Source organism: Clupea harengus, chromosome 17 (assembly GCF_900700415.2).
Source record: "Clupea harengus chromosome 17, Ch_v2.0.2, whole genome shotgun sequence".
Lineage (NCBI taxonomy): Eukaryota > Metazoa > Chordata > Actinopteri > Clupeiformes > Clupeidae > Clupea > Clupea harengus.
The window spans coordinates 7,881,986-7,897,138 of NC_045168.1; the positions used below are offsets into that span (position 1 = coordinate 7,881,986).

General features: G+C 41.4%; 1 pseudogene; it reads right to left on the minus strand.

Moving 5' to 3' along the window:
• Positions 1-4,402: 4,402 nt before the first annotated feature.
• Positions 4,403-5,746, minus strand: LOC116224471 (annotated as a pseudogene).
• Between the last annotated feature and the right edge of the window lie 9,407 nt (positions 5,747-15,153).

Below are 15,153 nucleotides of genomic sequence, written 5' to 3' on the forward strand. Positions count from 1 at the left end.
CTGTATTACGAGTGCAGTATAGAGTTTTAAAACCAACTACAGTACCTTTGATGTTCACTCTCCTAATGATGACTAAAATGAAAAAGAATAAAGAGATTACCTATCAAGCCCTAAAATGTGATTGTTAATTCTTAGCATTTGAATGATAAAAGAATCACAATGAACTATTAGCTCTTAAAGTTTTAGGTAAATTATCATTTGATTTAATCTGGTTTCCCCCGTTGTCCTACCTTTGGATAATGGGATGATAACCTGGAGTGTGAGCAGCCACAACTCCCTGTTATATATACAACAAGCACCCCTCTTATAAGGGCTGTGGCAGAAATAGACAGCTGTTGCACCCCAGTTAGGTTTGAATGGAAAGGTGGGGGCAATGGGGCAATTGAGTCATTCAGTACTGTTAAAGGTAAAGTAAATCATTGTTTTTGCCAAGAAATAAACTGCTTCTGGACCTATACAATAATGATGATTTAGAAGGAGCAATGAAAAGGTCATGTATCGTAATATTTCTTGGTATTCTGTACCTCTTTAGTATTTGTGTGACAGGTTTTCATGCATTTCTTTATAGTTTTCAGTGTCTGTTTGGTGAGGGTGATGGGGAGCAACATCAGTGGGAAAGGAGGTCCATACTTATTGTGTCAACTCTCCAATCCATAAAAGGAAATAGTTACACAGAGCTGTCCATAGTTCATCAGTTCCATTATATATAGCACCTGGGATGACACATTAGAAATCTTCTTTAGAAATATTAGTATGTGTACACCTAGCTATCAGATTTTTGATGCTGAGAATGTTATGAAGTTCAGCGTTATCTACATTAAAAAACAATGTAAATGCATAAAAAAAACAGTGATGTTTTTGTGTCTTTGTAAAGCATCTCTACCCTAAAAGATGGACATAGTAAGTCTGCTCGTTACAGTATCTTTATGGCATAATGCTCCAACTGAAATTCTTCAGGTGAGGTTGATGAGTGTTCTCGTGTGGTCACGGGTGCTAGAATGTGTGGCGTATAACAAAGACTAGCTGGTGTCTGTGTGACTCCAGCGAAGGCTAAGTTCGTCATTGATTCCTTAGTCGTCTCACTTAAGCAGAAAGATAGCACTGTGAGATTCCTGCAGAGTGCCAGTCTTTGATTGAGAAGAACAGCATGTAGCACCTCTTCCATTAATGTTGCTTCAGTGCTGAAGGGAGACGTCTGAAGGTTAAGGTCGTGTGCTAACGGCATCAGTTACTCACAGCTTAAAGACCCCGCAAGGGTCAGTAGTTGACAAGAGTCTGAAATCCTTTTAAATTGTTGAAATGGTCATGTATGAAGTAAGGCCATTCTAAGATGCTGGGGTGTTAATAACCATCAGTCTGTGCGAACAGCTGAGGAGCCTCCACAAGGTGACAGAGAATTGTTTGAGTGCAAGTGATAATTTGCTGGGGACAGCTGAAATTTGTGTAGGCTACTTACTCTAACGACATTTAAGCTGTTAACTGTCACTAATTTGAAGGAAGATCAGATGCGTTTACTTAGGGGAGCATGCACAGGCACTTTGTCTATGAAGCTGGCTGTATATGTCATTGACAGCAGAGTCTCTGATGTGGATATTGGATATGCATATGTATACATATTAAGTTAAATTCAAAAGTTCCTACATAGCTACATTCATAGTTCTACATACCTAACTATCAGTAAAAGACAAAATAGAATGTTACAATGTATGTGAAATCTGTTCCAACAGGTGGCAGTATTCTACCTTGACTTGCTTACAGGCATAGAGTACAGCTACTGTTAAAAGCGAACCAAGGAATGGCCAAGGTCAGTCAGCTGCCAGCTGGTAGTCACACTTCACATTGTCCCATTCTGCCAGTGCAGTATTGTTAATCTGCCTTCAGACAAAGGATAAAGATAGCCCTGTGAAATATCTGATGGCTGCCTTTCTTTGACTGAGAAGGACAGCTTGTATAGTTCACTGAACTTGTTGACTCCTTTGGTCCAAAGGTCACCATTTAGCCAGTTGCTGTAGGATCTGACATATAGAAGAGTAATACAGTAGTGGAAGTAGCATAAATGTGACCTGGTTAAGTATAGACAGCTAAAGAAACAGGTCGAGGGGAACAACAAGGTCCAAGTACCATTGATGAGTGCTAAGACATCTTTCATTAACATCCTCACACGTAGTACCTTAGTCTGACCCACAAATTACCTATGTAGGTACAAGTGTTGGTTACCTGTAGTATAATCCAGAGGAAATGGCTGGATGTTTTATTGACCAACAAACTGTTACGTCTGATTTGTGCCATGATTAGGATTTAAACCTTTTGAACTTTTGATTTCAAAGAGTTTGGAAACCTTGGTCACTTGATTAATTTGAAGGAATTTGTAAATTGCTTAGAGGAAACTGTCATAACATTTTGATTGATGTTGCAGGATCAGGATTAAATCAGGATATTCTTGATTCATTTAAATTTTCTTTAATTGTAAAGTTATTGCCATCATCATATTATGGTTAACATGATTATAAATCTGAAAATGACCTCAATGACCTTCATTATAGATACATATAATTGGGGGTTGTAGACATCTCAGGTTGCTTGTGTGGAGAAACCTGACTCTCTCAGCTTAGTCTTGTTTGCACTGCATTCTTTCATTGCCATTGTCCTTGAGAACAAAGATAACCTGTGAAATTCCTGCTGAGTGAGGAAAACAGCTTACGAGGAGCTCTGATGTTTTAAGTGATGATGCTTATGTAAAGGTCATCTCATCTCAGCTGTTCAGTTGAGACTCCTCCTGCAATAGCATTACAGTATTAACCTCCTCCTTTGCCTTGGACAAGTTGCAGTCATTGCAGTGCCCACAGCTATCTATATGTATTACCCTTGTGTTATAGTTTTGTTAAGTCTGAAGATAAGAGCTTTTTGGATATTAAAGTAGGTAAGCACCCCTTGGTCTTTTTGTTAAATTTCAGTCAACTATAGTCATTTTATTGCGTAACTGTCAAACACATGTTTTGTTGGTGTCATGAATTGTGTTGTGAATTGTGAATGGGTGTGTGTAATTGTGCCACTCAGGCAGATACATATGCCCATGATTTAGCAATAGTCTATTATTCAGTTAAGTATTATGTCATGTATTTTTCACATGATTATCTGTATTAAATGTGTATTCTGTAGATACATGTACATACATGATGTACGTGTACAGTTTCCTCCTATTGGCACCCCTGTTAAAAATGAGTAAATTAGCTTAGTCTCACACTGAGATACTGAGACAAAACCCAACTGTCAAATCTGGTCAATTTATTCTGAGAAAAAAAAAAAAAACCTAATCAAGAAATAATTATTTTTAACCCAACTGCATATGCTTCAATTATTGTCACCCCCTGCATTTAATCATGTGTACAACCTCCCTTTGCCAATCAAACAGCACAGAGTCTTCTCCTATAACGTCTTATAAGGTTGGAAAAATACAGAGCACGGAAGTTGAGACCATTCCACTCTTTTAATCTCTCGTCTCGTCTAAGGTCCTAGAGAGGACCTCTTGTGCACTCTCCTCTTTGGCTCACCTGGAAAGTTTTCTATGGGGTTTATGTCAGGGGGCTGAAATGGCCATGGCAGAGGCAGCCAGATTTTGATTTGAAATGTCCTGGTATTTTATGGAGTCCATGGTGCCATGTGCCAAAAACAGCCCTACAGCATCACAGACCCTCCACCATCCAGTGGAGATCAGGGATATGGTCATCCGAACATAGAACACGGTTCCAGTCAGAGTCCCAATAGCGGTTAGCAAAGTCCAGGAGCTTATGTTTGTGGTTACATGACAAGAAAGACTTATTTTCTGGCATAAACTGTTGATATGGAAGTGGCATCTGATGGTAATTTTGGAGACTTGATGTCCCCAAGATGCTACTTTTTTTTTTTGCCTCTCTTCCCATACATTAGTTCAGTTACATTATGTTCATAAGAGTGAGTGTCTTATAACCCTCTTTACCAGGGGTGCCAGTAATTGAGGACGGGTCTGTATATATAATATAGGCCTAGAATAAATGCCATTTTCACATTTTTGGAGTGTAAATCAGTACGGACATCATATGCAATTTCAATCAATTGCAATTGCACTTCATTCTACTGAACTACAGGTACAGGAGCCAAAGATAAGCTCCTTAACACAGCACACAAGGCTTTCAGAAAGGCCCATGGTAGAGCTTCACTCTTCGCCATGCCCCTTCTGTCAGAAAAATTGAGGGAGAATAAGGAAAATGATTCAGACTGGATAAGTATTTAAAATGACTGATTTGCTGCATTTGCAAAGCTTTTCTTTTTATGGATTAGCTTAGGAATTTAACATGACCTCAAATGCTGCAGATAAGGACAATCACCCTTGGTTTGTATAATTTAAAAATTACGTTTACAGCATTTTTGAACGGTTTCTTGCTCAGCTGTCCCTCAATAAACAGTAGGCTATGACTAACCCTAAACCTGACCCTAACCCTAGCTGGATCTCCATCTCATTGAGGTCTCCCTCCATCTTCTTCTTCTTCAGCCCGAGAGCCTCATTCCTGCTGCGAGTCTCAGACTCCAGGGAGCTCTGCAGGGTATCCACCACTCTCTGCTGGTTCCTCTTGGCCTGCTCCATCTCCTCATCCTTCTCAGTAAGTTTACGTTCAATATCAGCTTTGACCTGGTTGAACTCCAGCTGAGCTCTCAGGATCTTACTCTCCTCATGCTCTAGACTAGAGTACCCTGTTGATATTTTTTATACACAATGACATACATATAGTACATTATATTCACAAGGAATACCAATAACACCTTCCTATGGGGAGTTCAGAGATTCATATTTTAACATACCTCTGCTACGCCTAAAGCAGTTTGAATCTCTACCTTTTCTTGCTCAAGTAGCTTTCTGACCATTTCAAGCTCATGAATGGTCTTTCCAGTCTCACCAAGTTGCTCAATGAGATCAGATATTTCCTCCATAAACAATAGTATTTATTTTAGCCATATTATTGATGTCTTGCCATTTGTAATAAAATAAAAAACATACAAACATTGAGGATTTTAGTTTTCTCTCTTCATGGTCTCCAGGTGATCCAAAGCCTCCTCATAGGAGTTTTTGAGTTTGAAGAGCTCAGTGCCAAGAGATCTGGCCTCTTTCTGGGAGCTCTCCAGCTCAGTCTGAGACTCCTCATACTTCTGCTTCCACTCTGCTAGGACCTGAACAAATTGAAATATGGAACATGATTTTTTTTCCCCTTGCGATATTACATGAAGTGTCGGAAGTTAAATGCTCGTTAGGAGAAATGGGTTTGTTAGCTTGTCAAAGTTTCTTTGCTTCTTGTCCAGGGCAGCAGCAGCATTGGATCTCTCCACATCTACCATGAGATCTTCAAATGTATTTTTCAGGAGGAGCAGACCAATAGCAACTTGACCAAGTTCCGCTAGCTGCAGCATGAGCTGGATGAGGCTGAGAAGAGAGCTGATATTGCTGAGTCTCAGGTCAACAAGATGAGAGCCAAGAGCCGTGATGCAGGTGGCAAGGTGAGACAACTTCCCTATATGCACCAGAAATGTTTAAATTTGCCTTACAACCAACAATCCTACATGTTTTAGTGCAGCTGAATCTCCCAGACAAAGCCCAAACACAAGTGGGTGTGGTTGGAACTGTGGTTATTCCATGGATCATGCCAGTAAGAGATTCCACCAGAAACCCTGCTGGAGGGGAGGGCTGCTGGGATGAGCTCCACATCTGCACCGGCATCTCAACATGCCTCAGGGAACAAGGGATTGGCCAGGTGACACATGAATGAGGTATGGATCCATTACAACTGCAATGACAAGGTAAAGACAGTGAAATAATTGGCATTGAAATAAAAGCAGTTTCCAAAACATGTTGTAATCCTTTTCAATAGGTGAGCTTCATCATTCATTATTTTATCTGAGGTACTGTATATAATACCTCATAAATGTTGATAAAAACTTGATCAATCTCTTATTTACTCTGATATATGTCCTATATACAGTATTTTGTTTGATACAGTGCACATGTGTTTCAGAGAAACATTGACCTACTACAATAAAGGTGCCATGGCATTTTGTAAACATGAATGTTTGAATGCAATGAAATGCAAGCAAATATGGAATTTTGATAATAAAATAGATTGTTCAACATGTATGTCTCATGAATTTATTTTTGCAACATTTTGAAACAATGTGCAACAGGAGATGAGTCTCAAACATGTAGTTTGAAAAGTACACCTTATAAAATGATGCTATGAAAACTCATTAAAGAGTCATTCCACGCCAAACGTGACAATTTAAGGAAAATTCCCCACTCGACCATCTCAAATTTGGCTGAAAAAATTCAAGGTTGTTCATACACTTCTTAATAGGTATAGTCCCAAATATTAGCTCTTTACTCCCAACAGTTTTGTCACAAAAAGATGTTTTAGGGGGAGGGGTGCCTGTACTTAAGACTTTAACCCTAGAAAGTTTGAAGGAGCTAGCTTAAATACTTTTCTAGTAATAGCAATTTGAAAATGGCTCTTCAGAAAACGCTGCTAAAAAAGCGTCTTAAGTACAGGCACCCCTCCCCCTAAAACATCTTTTTGTGACAAAACTATTGGGAGTAGAGAGCTAATATTTGGGACTATACCTATTAAGAAGTGTATGAACAACCTTGAATTTTTTCAGCCAAATCTGAGACGGTCGAGTGGGAGCCATTGTCCCACTTGACATGGAATGACTCTAAAGTCTTAGAGATGCTGTATTTTGTCTGTATCTTTGTGTCTTTGTAAGGCTCAAATGGAAGCATATACAGTAATTGGCAAGTTACAGCTGTCTGTCAGAAGGGCCATCTGTACAAAAGCAAGACCAAGGTCACTCACCAAATGGAAATGCCTAATCAAATATGTAGACACATGCTTAACACTACTGAGTCCGAGCCTGTTTTTCACTCTCTTAGGTAGTCTGCCATGCCTTGATATTTTAGTTTATTTCACCTAACTAAAAACATTGAGGCAAAAGTGGCATGTATGATTATATTCTAGAATACCTCAGCAATAATAACATGGGAATGAAAGGAATGTAGTAAAAAAAGATTGAATTTAAATCAAATCTAAACAAACCCTTCCAAAAACATACTTTCAGAGGTGCTCAGACTTTGTACAAAAAATACATTGTAAAGATTTTGGAGCAAGGCTTTTGAACTCTGAACTTTGTAAACATAAGTGTTAGTTTTACAAAGGTGAGTTTAGCATTTAGAAAGTGTGTGTGGTTTCACTACTATATATTTATAATTTTAGAGTGACCTGTACCTTTTCAAAACTAGTGTCCCTACAAATGCATATTGATGAGTTAGGTGTAAACACACCTGGGACACCTCAGACAAGAACAATGGCCCTTACCTAATGGCCCTGGAATGTCTTTGTGGCCCGTACCCCCCACAGGATTTCTTGACACACCATGGCCCAATAGAGATCACTGAATTACCATACCCTTATCATATGAATAGCTGTCATTTGCTAATGGGCGGGTCGTTAGGAGCTGAAACCTCACTCAGAGACTGAAAAGTGCAAGAGACTAGTCCTATTCTCCTTACAAAGTGCTTATTTATATATTTGTTTCAAACTGTGTAAATTTGAAAAGAAAAGGGTTCAAGGTTTCTGGGGGTGTAATTTATATGTCTCTCCGACAAAAACTGGCTGAGCTTTAAAAGCAATTCCCCATAAAAACCACCATATCCCTGCACAGGGAGCGTGGACTTCAGAGGGTTAATGTGTCTCTCACCTTTTAACCTTTAGAACAAAGGCATAGCGGGATTCCTTCTGTGTGATTGGGGAACACATGTTTAACGTGTTCACTTCACCATGTATGTAAGCATCACAGGTCATCATAAATAAAGCCTGGTTCACCAGGGGTTGTCTGTCGAGCTACATGATGGAGCGAGTAGTTTAAAGTGATATCTGTGTTTAATCCCTCACATGCTCCTGCTATCAAAATCCTAATGGGGCTGTCAGCTTTATACTTTGATAAGCAGCTGAGGGTGTCCTGTGAAGTCAGTAGGCTTTCATATGAACTTCGCATCCTTCCTTTATGGCATTAATTAATCAACAAAAATGTTAAATTAAATAAATACCTTATCAGAATCATTCCAACGGTGGTTATACAGTATGTCACCAAATGGTTATCCAGCTTTATGTGATCTCGTTCACTTGGGAAATATTAACTGCAATTTTTTTGTATTTGTTACAGTTGAATGCATTTGACAACTGTATGAAACACCTGAATATCTTAATACAACATTCTGTAGAAGTAGTATCATTTCAGAAATGTGTCATTTAGTCTCCCAGATGCATAAAATAAATGCTCACAATGGCAGGAGTAGCACAATCAAAAAGTTATTTCATTACTGCAGTACCTTTGAGATAGTGTTGACAACTGTGACAAGTGTGAAGTAAGCCGAAGTTCCTAAGTGGTGCGAACAGCAGAGGAATTTAAGGTGACGAGAAATAATTTAGATGGACTTGGATTGGCAACCCTCCAGTTTCATACATGTATTGCTTAGACAGAGTTTGTGGTGTTGCCAGTGCCTCAAGCTGAAGCTCCCAAAACTCTCTTTTGACAAAATAAAATAATTGAAAATAAAATAAACAGACACCTGCGTCATTGGTGTGTATGCACTTTTGTGTTCTATTTATGAGTTCATGTGGTCGCTTGTTTAGATATCACTGTACTTTGCAGCACTCATTTCGTTGGTCTTTTATGCTTTTTTTTTTTAAAAACACAAAAAATCAAAGCATAGACAGGCATTTTCACTGACATAACAATCCCAATGAAACAAATAGAAATATATCTTTAAGGAGTAAGGTGTTGTAACTCCAACCGGTGAGTTGGGATGTGAGTGAGGTGTACTGCACTGAAAAGAGATGGATTGGCAGTGGTCAGAATGGAAAGCCTTTCTTTTCTACTCTGGTCCAGCAGAGGGCGCTGGTGCAGGTTGCTCTGGAAGCAACAGTGTAAGGAGTACATCAATTCTTCAATATTCTGATGCCTAGTCAACCCTTCTAAGTCAGTACATTTATGTCCTGACCCAACTACATCTCAGTTAGCTGCCAGCTTAGAACAGCCTGCGGGATAGTCAATAGCCAGTACTTCTCGGTCAAAAATGTTGGCACTTTTATGTATGAGCAGAGTATTACATTGCCAAAGTTACATGACTCACACCTTTTTTGATAAGCATCAATGTTCTGTAGGGGTTATCCACTTGTTTTTATTGCATTAATGATGTTCCACTATTGATATTTTTGCTATCAATTTACAATAACAAATGGTTGGGAGTTGTGGACAACTGAGGTTGCCTGTATGGAGACACCCGACTCTCAGCTTGGTGTTGTTTACTCTGCATTGTTTCCTTGCCATTGTCCTTGAGGACAAAGATAACCTGTGAAATTCCTGCTGAGTGCCTCTGTCTGATTTAGGAGAACAGCTTGTGAGGAGCAATGATGTTCTGACAGGTGTCAGATTCGTAAAGGTCCCTGAGCTCGTAAATATGGGCATACAGTCACAGAGCCACGTTGGCACCACCACCTTTGGGAGGTGTGGATAACAGATACACTTAATGCCCCGTTCAGGAATAGTACTTCAGACATTCCCTATTTATCTTTATTGTTCCATTGCATTTACAGGCAAATGTTAAAAAGGCATGGAACATGTTCTTAATAATGAGACCAGGCTCATTGTGGGAATCACGCTAATTGCACTCATTTTGAGCACTGGGAGTATGTGTGAAATACCTCACAGGTTAATATATCGAGGCATGGTATGTGTGAAATACCTCACAGGTTAATGTATCGAGACATGGTATGTGATTTTGGTGTGGTGTTGGTTTCTCTGTGAGCCCACACACACGTATTTTCAGCTCTTTACTTTAGACTCCTCCTTTTATCACACAAGATTCAGACTCTGTGTGCTTTAGACGTCTACAAACATCCTGTGTTTTCACAGGTAGGGAGGGACTGTTAACAGAAGTCTGTTACAAGAGAACTCACTTCCATACAGGAACAACATTGAGCAGTTAACCAGGTAAGCAGCTCTTGAACTACAAATGCAAGTGATGTTTAATGTGTCATAATAAACCAAGAGACTAGAAGACAATGTCTGTGTCTAACATGACTAACGATAAGATTACAATTGAACAGGAAATTGATTAAACACTCTAAAGTAAAAAAAATGTCTTCACTATTTAGTGCACTAATTCCATTGGTGAACATAGGCTGACATAGGGAACTGGAACTGCACGGTTAAAGCATGCTTTCGTTTGTTGGTGGTGAATTCAGTGTGTCTGTCACATTGTAAGTTTGTGAGTGGAAGTTCAGTGTAGATGTTGGAGAAGAATGAAGTTGCACATAACTTTGCATATAAGATTTATGAGTCATATCTATTCTCATCTCAAGATACATCCCACTTATACTCATTATAATGTGTATTGTAATTCTCAGGAACTATGGACCTCATTCCTGAACGCAGTTAAGAAAAAAAATCTTCTTAACTCTGAGAATTCTGGCATTCCTAAATGGTTTCTCATCTGGGATTCGGTCTTAGCTAAGAACAGGATTTAAGAATGCGGCAAAACAGTTGGAGTGTAATGCGGCCATGTTCTTAAGGGCTGAATTTGTGAGAAATCATTGGTGATTGCGTTCACATCAATTCTACAGACATCCTTGGATTTAAATAATTAAAATAATAATATATACGAGAATATTTGTATCTTTGACAATTGTGTTTCACATTTATAGTCATGATCGTGATGTCCTAAAATGAATAAAAGCACTACACGAATGTAACATGGTGTTTTGGGCCTGAGGGTTGTTTGCAGTGATTCACGGTGTGTTCTGAGTGGTGTGTAGTGTTTCACATGAGTGTAGTGGTGATTGGCACACTTTAAATGAGCACTGAGCACGAACCTTTTCTACCGCACGTGTGTAGCATGATCACTAAAAGACCAAATACAAAACATCATGGATGCACCCACGCTCTAAACATTGGCACCTGATTGACTATGTCATCGTGAGACGTTGTGACATCAAAGACGTTCTCATGTGCCGGGCCATGAGAGGTGCAGAATGCTGGACAGACCACCGGATGATCATGGCCAAAGTCCACATGAGCGTACGCCCCCCCATACGGAAACATGGGGCCAGTGGGAGACGCTTAGACTGTGCCCGTCTGAAAGATACCAGCACAAGAAATGAGTTTCGATGCTCCCTGGCTGAAAAACTTGAAGAGCTTGAACTCATCTTGAGTGGAGGGAATGACACAGACCAGCAATGGACCACTATCAGCTCAGCCCTTCATGAAGCAGCAGCCCACTCAATCGGCTATAAGACCAAAAACCACCAGGACTGGTTTGACAATAACTCGGACACCATCCGTAACTCACTGAACGCCATGCACAAAGCACACCAGGCAACCCTGAAAAACCCCTCATCGAGCACCGCCAGGCAGCAATGGCAGAGGGCGAGGCGTGAAGTGCAAAAGACCCTACGGTCAATGCAAAACAAGTGGTGGACAGAGAAGGCACAGGAAATCCAGTCTTTCGCTGATAGAAATGATATGCATAACTTTTACAATGCAGTCAAATCTATCTACGGCCCAACAAACCACTGCATCACTCCCCTTAAAACCGCAGATGGGCTCAGAGTCCTAAAAGACCAGAGCAGTGTACTGGAGAGGTGGGCTGAACATTTTAATACCCTGCTTAATCAGGACTCTGAAGCAGACCACACCATCCTGGATCAACTGCCTGAACTTCCACCGATTGACATCCTTAACCAACCCCCAACCTTCCTGGAGGTTCTGTCAGCCGTCCGCTCTCTGAAGAACAACAAGTCCCCTGGCATGGACAATATCCCTGCGGAACTGCTTAAACAGGGTGGTTACCTCTGTACAAGAGCGCTACATCAACACATCACTAAAGTATGGGCTGATGAAAACATCCCACAGCAATGGAGGGATGCCAAAATTGTCACCATATATAAGAACAAAGGTGACAAGACCATCTGTGGCAACCACAGGGGTATATCCCTCCTTGCTGTTGCTGGTAAGGTCCTGGCCAAGGTGTTGCTGCAGAGGCTACTCAACAACATCACAGAGTCATTGCTCCCAGAATCACAGTGTGGCTTTAGAAAGAACAGGAGTACAGTCGACATGGTCTTCACAGCCCGGCAACTTCAGGAAAAGTGCAGGGAGCAACATCAAGACCTGTTTATGGCTTTTGTCGACCTCTCCAAAGCCTTCGACACTGTGCAGAGAGACCTACTGTGGGACATCCTGCTCCGGTTTGGATGCCCTAGCAAGTTTGTCAACATCCTCCGACAGTTCCATGATGGTATGAATGCTAGGGTGACAATAGGAGGACAAGAGTCTGCCTCCTTCCCTGTGTGCACAGGGGTCAGGCAGGGGTGTGTACTAGCACCAGTGCTCTTTAACATCTTCCTCCTATGCGTCACCCAGCTTCTCCATAAGGAAATTGAGGACAACAGCGGGGTGACAGTGGTCTATAGGCTAGATGGCAACCTCTTTAACATCAGGAGGCTGCAAGCAACCCAAGCTGCACAGAGTGAGGGTCCTTGAGCTGCAGTATGCAGATGACTGCGCTCTTGTGGCTCACACTCCACAAGACCTCCAGGCTGTCCTGGATGCAGCTGTGAAGGCTTACAGCAGGATGGGGCTGACCATCAACATCACCAAAACAGAGGTAGTCTGTCAGTGGAGCACCAACATCCCACCCACGCCACCCATCTTCAACATCACTGGTAAGAATCTGTCTGTAGTACCATCATTCAAATACCTGGGGAGTATCCTCTCTGAGGACAATAACATCAACAATGAGGTCCAGAACAGAATCAATCAAGCATCAGCTGCCTTTGGGAGACTCAGGCGCCGGGTCTTCCAAAACAAGAACTTATATCACTACACAAAAATCTCTGTGTATCAAGCAGTTTGCATCACCACCCTCCTCTACAGTTGTGAAGCATGGGTCACTTACAGCCGCCATGTGAAGTCCCTGGAGCATTTTCACATCCGCTGTCTCCAGCGAATGCTAGGAATCACTTGGCGTGACCGAGTGCCACACACCGAGATCCTCAGGAGAGCAGGCTGTAGGAGCATTGAGGCCACCATCACCCACTACCAGCTACGATGGCTGGGGCACGTTATAAGGATGCCCCTCAATCGGCTGCCTCACAAAGTGCTGTATGGCCAGCTCGCCCAAGGCCAACGCTCTGCTGGAGGGCAGAAGAAGCGCTATAAAGACCAGATCAAAACAGCGCTAAAGAAGTGCAAAATCAGGCCTGGGGACCTGGAGGGCTTGGCTGCTGACCGTAACACCTGGCGTCAGATGTGCCAAGACGGGACCAAAGCACTGGAGGAGGACAGGACAGCCAGGAGACAGGAAAGGCAAGAAAGAAGGCATACAAGAAAAACAACCAAGGTTGCCAGTACCACCACTACTACATTCGCATGTCCCACCTGCGACAAGACCTGTGGATCCAGGATAGGACTATACAGCCACCAGAAAACTCACCGTTGAGAGTCAGAAGTGGACGTCATCATCGGCCTCGATGGACAACTACAAGCAAGCAAGCAAGCAATTAAGCACAGGTGCCTAGCATTATGCCACTCCCCTCCTTAGGTGTTTCCCATCACAATGTTCCTATTTATACCCGTGTCCACAAGCTAATGACAGTATTGTCTGACGCTGTGTCCATGTATTAAGGTTGGTGATCGCGATATTCTTTGGTGTGGGCTCTATACTTTCTCTGGGTTTCATTTAATTGTAATAGAGTATTGTCTGACGCTGTGTCCATGTATTAAGGTTGGACCAGAGGAGAGTTGCTTGCGGACTGCCGGCCATTGACCCTGTCCAAGCTGTGTCGTGTGTGTGAATGAGAATTAGAGAACCAGAAGAGCGGCTGGCTTGGCCGTGTCCCGGGAGAACGAGACTGACGCGCACGGCGCTGAAACCACAGGGACCTACCTGGTCACCCCAGACAGACATTTGAACTTTGAGTGCTGGCACTACTTTTAGGAAGCGCATTTTAATGTTTTATATTTATTATCAATTCCCTGGAGTCGCTAAATAAATCTCTTTTATTATTAAGCACGGTGTCCTGATTTCTCTTGCACGTATTCTGAGCTTTGCGTCTGAGCCTCAACCTCCCTTTTAGGGTGTGTTACACGAACACTGCAAATGGCAGTGAATAAATAAATAAGCACTAAACTGAACTCATAGTGGAATAGAATGGAATCTACATTCTGTAAATAAACATGTGAATATCCATAACTAAAATATATCATATGGGCCTACATAATATAGATAGGGCCTATCAAGATCCACAAGTAGCCTACCCATGTACTTAACTCAACTGTATAATTGTATCTGCTCTCAGCACATCCCATGCCTCTTTTGTTTGGGTAGCCTTGTACCCTGTATTGACATTACTAAATAAGATGTCACGCTTATGTTCTACTCCTTGCAACAGTACCTCCACCTCTGCACTGGTGAAGCTAGGTCTGCGTGTACTGGCCCGTGCACCACTGGTGTTCGCTTTCCGCTTTGACATGATTTTGATCAGTCTCAAGTTGCTTTTGCGTTGCCTGTGGATTCTGTGTGCACACAGTCCTGTGGTTGCCTGTCCTTATAAGGAGCTGGCGGGGTGTTTATGTATGCAAATTCAGGTGTACGAGAATGTGCGTTCAATTTAAGAATTAGTGGCATTCCTCATTCAGGGTTGCACAGTTTAAGAACACATTTCCACACGTTCACGAATCCGGTGGGGATCTTTCTTAGGGTTGGCCTTACGAAGTTCTTAAGAAGATATTTAGGGAAGACACTTAAGTAAAACATTTCCAGAATGAGGTCCTATAATTGTATCACACTTACTGCTTCTATAGTTTAGTCTGTATACAGATTTGATGTACAGTATAGTGATGATTAAACTCACAAAATTGTGTGTAGTTTTTGATAGACAGGATTTTGTCAGTCTGTTTTGTTAATTATATAATGTTTAATGATTTATTTTAACTAATAACAATTATATTGTCTAATAATATTAAATATACCAATATTCATACTTGTCTGTCATGTCTATCCTGAGTCTGCCCTAC